The sequence below is a fragment of the Prunus dulcis genome, chromosome 7 (assembly GCF_902201215.1).
Source record: "Prunus dulcis chromosome 7, ALMONDv2, whole genome shotgun sequence".
Lineage (NCBI taxonomy): Eukaryota > Viridiplantae > Streptophyta > Magnoliopsida > Rosales > Rosaceae > Prunus > Prunus dulcis.
The window spans coordinates 738613-744989 of NC_047656.1; the positions used below are offsets into that span (position 1 = coordinate 738613).

The following is a 6377-nucleotide window of genomic DNA, read 5'->3' on the forward strand; positions in this document are numbered from 1 at the left end:
ATGCTCTCTAGTTTAGGGAGTCATAAATACTATAGTTATTTTTTAATTCAATATGATTGGTCAATCTCTATAAGTAAAAATAATATAAAAAAATAGTTAGTATTAATGAAAAAAAAAATATTTAACCATGCATAAAACAAAGAACATTAAATTATTGGGAGCTAGTAGGAGTCCCTTTAGCATGGAGTTACTTTAGCTCTATATAAGTCTCCTTGAAGAGCAACACAAACCACATACAATCACAATCACAGCTAAACATAACCTCATTGTTTTGTTACCAAGGTACTTGAACTTAAGCAGACGATCATGAAGGTTGAAGTTGAAGTAATCTCCAAAGAGATTATCAAACCATCTTCTCCAACCCCTGACCATCTTCTCCACTACCAATTCTCCTTTCTTGATCAAATAGCTCCCCAAGTCTACAACCCTTTGCTCCTTTTTTATGAACACAATGCCAAGACACAACCCAACAGCACTGAAATATCCAACCACCTCAAGAACTCATTATGCGAGGTCTTAAACCTTTTCTACCCTCTAGCAGGACGCATCAAGAACAACCAGTTCATACATTGCAATGACGAGGGCATCCCTTTCGTCGAAGCTCGAGTACTGGATTGCACACTTTCTGATGTTCTCAGCAACCCTATCCCTGGTGAGCTTAACAAGTTCATGCCCTTTGAACTTGATGATATTACCAATTCATTGCCCCTAGGGGTCCAACTCAACATATTTCCATGTGGAGGCTTTGCAATTGGTCAATGCATTTCTCACAAGATTGCTGATGGGTTGTCGTATTTCATGTTTAGCAAAATTTGGGCAGCCATTGCTCGTGGAGACCAAGCCAACATAAACCCTCCGGAGTTTGTCTCATCCACACTCTTCCCACCAAAGGAGTTTAATATTGGATTTGATGGTAGCATTGGCATCACAAGGGATAGAGTAACAAAACGGTTTGTGTTTGATGCCTCTCAAATAGAGAACCTCCGAGAAAGATGTGAACAAAGTATGCACAATATGAAGAAACGCCCAACACGTGTGGAAACCTTATCCGCTTTCTTATGGAGTCGGTTTGTTGCAGCTACAAAGGATAGTACCTTGAATAAGTTATACAGGGTGATACATTCTGTGAACTTGCGTCCGAGGTTTGATCCACCATTGCCTCAAAGTTTTTTTGGGAATCTTTTTCGTGCGGCCATTACAGCTCCACTGCAAATTCCAAGTAGTGGTGATGGTGATGAAGAATGTGGTCTTGGCGTGGTGATCCCGGTGGTACGAGAAGCAATAGAAAATATAGACAATGAGTACATAAAGAAATTACAAAAGCAAGGTGATGAGCACTTAGGTGTGACGAAAAAACAAGCTGATAGTTTTAAGAGAGGAGAGATGGGTACATTACTTAGCTTTAGTAGCTATTGTAGATTTCCTCTTTATGACAATGATTTTGGTTGGGGGACGCCTACTTGGGTCGGCTCACCGGCACTCACCTACAAGAACCTTGTGCTTTTCATGGACACCAGAGAGGGTGGTGGAATAGAGGCTTATGTTAGTTTGGAGGAGGAAGTCATGGCTAAGTTTGAATGTGATAGCGAGTTGCTCTCCTATGTTGCTCCAACCGGTCGGGTGCTCCTAAGCTAAGGAAATAAATTTCTCAGTGTAACTATATGTTTGTTTTACAAATTTCCCTATGCAGTTTCAGGTTTCAATAATCGTTGTGATATTACCACAATTGAAGTCTTCTCTCCATAATAAAATTGAGGTCTTCTTTCCATAATAAAATTAAAAATTTTAGAACTCTTATTACAAGATAAGGTTTGATATGTCTTTGATGACCGGATAGGCTGGTGCTCAAGAAGAAGAAAAATGTAATGCTGATCATGCATCGTTGATTGTTCTGTAATTAGGACTCAAGTCTAAATTTTTTTTTGTTAAATAAAGAGAGCTGATTTCCCCATTCTCATTTTCTCCACTTACACTCCCTTTTATTTTTTAATACTTTTTAATTAATTTTGTTCTTTTTCGTTCTCTCTCTTTCCTATGCTACCTTTACTCTACATTATTTTCTTTTTACTTCACTTTTATATTGTTTCTTCTTTTTTTTTCCCTTCAATTTTCAAAATTAATCAAAATAAAAAAGAGAAAACAAAATATATAAAAAAACCCAGCCTCTCCTGTGTTGTACCCAACCTGTGCCCTTCGCCACCCTCCCCAGCCACCACCTGCTCTCTTCCTCCATTTTTATTTCTTTCTTTTTCCATACCCACTGTAAACCCGTAATTTTGGGATAGCCGTATAATCACAATCATACGAGTAGAACGAAGGGATTGAGTGGTTCACCCATAAACTTGGGCTACATCCATTGGTTGTTGTATTTGTATATATGTGTAGAGATTACATTGGGATAGGCTTGAGAGCCTTTACAAATGGGAGAGGAGAGAGGTCTGGAGGATTGGAGAAAGAGTTGCCGAGAGCACTCTCTTCTCTTTGCTCCTTGTCTTTCTTTTTGGGGCCCCCCTTCAGCAAGAGGAGAGAGTCCCTTTTGTAGGAGAACAACAGGTTTCTTTCCTTGGGTCTGCCGACATGGTAGCCCATTAGAGGCCCACCCAAGTGAGGTAAAACCGTGCGTCAACAGAAGCCCCCAAGTTTGCAGTCGAGAATAGCTTATTGGCTGGGACTTTCAAGTAAGACCAGTGTTTGGCCGAGCCGAGCATGTATATGAAGATATAATTATCCTTAACTTACTTTGACTATGGTGGTACAAGGTGGAGAGGGTGCCGAGCCGAGCACACATATGGAGATAATAAGGCCGAGTTGAATACCTATGTGGAGATATAATAAGGCCGAGCCGAGCACGTGTATGGAGATAATTTTCCTCCTCTTTAACCATGGCGAGACTTATTGAAGATGGTGTGATCGAGCCGAGCTCATATATAAAGATAGCAAGGCCGAGTCAAGCAAATATCACAATGTTTGTGATGATGGTGTTGTATGTAATGACTTGATGACGATGTATGCCATGCCACAATGGAGATGTATGTTGTTTTATGGTGGTGATGTACGTCATGCAATGATGGCGATGTATGCCATGCAATGATGATGATGTATGATGTGTCATGGTGGCGATGTATGCCATGTAATGATGGCGATGTATGACGTGTCATAGTGGTGATGTATGAAAATGTATGTTATGAGATATGTTGATGATATGACACATTCACTATATGGTAACCTGTTTGTAGTAGATAAGTGGCGTTTGAGACAATTACCATCCGACCCGATGTGATGTTTACAGCCCCCATTCCGAGCATAGTGGGACATGGTGGAGATAATGCGGATGAGATGAGCATATATCTAGAGATTTATTTTTTCGCTCTCTTTTTAACCATGGCGTTGGAGGTTTGGTGGGGTCGATATACATGGTGTACCTTAAGCCCCCAAGTTTCTAGTTGAGAATTTGTTCTCGACTGAAAACTTGTAAAGTAAAACCATTGTATGGCGGAGCCGATCAACTTGTGCCTTGGTGAGGAGAGTTTTTGTTCTTTGGAGAATCAACTATGCAATGTGGTTGGTCATGCAATGTAGTGGTTGGCCATGTAAGGTGGCAAGGTGGTAGAGGACCATACATACAAAGTGCTTGGGTCGTCCATGCGACGTGATCCGGTTGGCCATAACGTGGAGATTAAGTAGGCGATGTGCTCGGTCGTTCAACGTGGTGGGTGGGCATGCAAGTTGCTGGGCCTTGCATGCCACGTGGAGCTTTGCCATGCAAGTTGCTCGGCTCCGCATGCGACATTGATGAGGTGGTGGTCGACCCGTCAAGGCAAAAAGCCACCCATGCAAAGTGGCAAGGTGGTCATCTAGTGCATCCTTGAGAGGTTGGTTATGCCAAGTGGTGGGTGACTAGACAAAGTGTGGCACCTAGCTGAGCACAAGATGCGATGACGTTACAATTGGTGAGAGCAGAATCGATGGTCGTGGTCTATGCCGAGCGGAGTGTTGTTAAACTTTTGTGCAGGTGGCGGTGGCGGTGAGACTTCGAGTCCATGGTGTCGTCGAATGACCATACTCCTCCTTGGGTCTTGATGGTCGGAGCCTGGTGGTTCGACCGGTGCCGTGTGGGCTTGCGCTGGGTTCTGAGCTAATTTGTGCAAGCTCTCCAAGCTCTCCATCTTGGTTTTGGTTCTCCTCGCACAACCAAGCCTTGTCGTGCTTGCGAAAGCGGGAGAGAGAGACAAGGATGAGGGCTTGGGGGCCTTGAGAAATGTTGGCCAGAGTCGCGGCCTAGTTCTTGCACGATGGTTGGTTTCATTTCCTTGAGTCACCGCTCGATCCATCTGAGCAGGCTTGGCCCATGTGGCCCTGCCATGGAGATATGGCGACGAAGGCTGCACACCGACGGGGACGGCAGCCGCCCCTAGTTTTCAAGATGAAACGTGATATGGGCAGCATCGTCGTCAAGTGGTGGTTGCGGCTCATGGGAGGTTGTGCCTACAGACACCTCGTCGATAGTTTGCAATACAGACCATATTGGTGGCAACGACATGGTTGGCTCAGCAGGCAAGGTACCAGCTCGGTAGGCACTCCCAACCAGCGTGGGCACGACCACTCTCATCCGTTGGGTGGTCGGTTAGGCTAAACTGAGCCCCCTCTTTTTTTTTTTCTTTTTTTTTTCGTTGTGTCTTGGGCAGATTTGGCAGCGGGGGACATGTGCTTTATTCTCCGTTTGGTCGGCTAGGAGTGGCTGGACCATGAATGGTTTTTGGTGGAGATAGGGAGAGGAAGAGCCGTGGTTGACGGTCATTTGCCGACTCTTGCCCAGTTCAACTGAAGGAAATTGAAGTCAAGAGGGGCTTGCCACCTGGTGAGTAGTAGTGCCCATGCATGCAACTATCGGATACCGAATGCTTTGATTTTTGCTCACCACCTTAACCTAGGTTTATCATCACCATCCCTCTTAAAAGTTGACACATATCTATGGGTTTAACTATGGTTAATTCTTTATTTTTTATTTATTTGATAACATTATTATGAGAGAGAAACAATACTTCAACAAGATTTTTCCTGATTTACCCTTAATAACCTAGCAAACTTTCCACTTTTCTAAATTAATTAACAACTTTCCAAATAAATAATTGGCAATTGGTGTGCAAACTTTCCACTTTTCTATAATCTTCTCCACAATATTTCTATTAAATGCATCCCTTCTATTGATTCCAAGTATTAGCTGTTGGCAATTGGCGTTACATTTGGTATTAGCAGTTGAGGCTATTACATTTGGTATTAATATTAATATCAATTCACAGGCTTCAATACTTTGAAGAACACACCCAAATTCCTTGAACCTCAATTGGCTTTAGTAATTGCAGGCTTCCTCCATTTGTTCAAGTGAAAGATAGATCACATCTATGCTGCTTTTTTTTTTTTAGTACGCTGTATTGCTTGATTATTTTTTATATTTTGGTGATTGCTCTGCATTATTTAGTACAATATTATAATTTGGCCATAACAAATTTGAATGAAATACTTCAACAATCTCTGCATGATTCAAATTCTTCAACAATTTGAATGGTCTGAGACCCAGAAAAAAGGGAGAATGGAATTGAGAAGGTGGAAGGCACATGGTGCTGATCATGCTTAGAAAAATGGATGAGGTTGCCGACTCTGTGTTTGTATATGGAGAGAAGCCCCCAAGTCCAGCAATGGAGCGATCTATCTTGAAAAGTTTTGGCAGAGGAGACATATGGGTGTCTTCATAGTTGCTTGGCTGGAGCAATAGGTTGGGTGTGTCGTGACAGAGAAGGGCATTCATCATGCGCCATAGGCCTTGTTCAGACCAAGAGATAGGGGCTGCCTCCAATCAGAACAGACTTTCTGGTGGACCTCTTGGTTGCCCAAGGTGCTTCACGATCAGTAACAAAATGGTGAGAACAACATGGATCTTTGCTGCGTTTCCCACAGACGGCGCCATATGTAAACCCGTAATTTTGGGATAGCCGTAATATCACAATCATACGAGTAGAACGAAGGGATTGAGTGGTTCACCCATAATCTTGGGCTACATCCACTGGTTGTTGTATTTGTATATATGTGTAGAGATTACATTGGGATAGGCTTGAGAGCCTTTACAAATGGGAGAGGAGAGAGGTCTGGAGGATTGGAGAGAGAGTTGCCGAGAGCACTCTCTTCTCTTTGCTCCTTGTCTTTCTTTTTGGGGTCCCCCCCTTCAGCAAGAGGAGAGAGTCCCTTTTGTAGGAGAACAACAGGTTTCTTTCTTTGGGCCTGCCGACGTGGTAGCCCATTAGAGGCCCACCCAAGTGAGGTAAAACCGGGGAGAGTCTATAGTGAGTGGGAAGTTATAAGGGGTGTTTTTGAGGGGCATG

The 6377-nt window shown here is 43.1% G+C and overlaps 1 pseudogene; it reads left to right on the forward strand.

The window, feature by feature from the left end:
* Positions 1–306: 306 nt before the first annotated feature.
* Positions 307–1746, forward strand: LOC117633972 (annotated as a pseudogene).
* The last annotated feature ends 4631 nt before the right edge of the window (positions 1747–6377 follow it).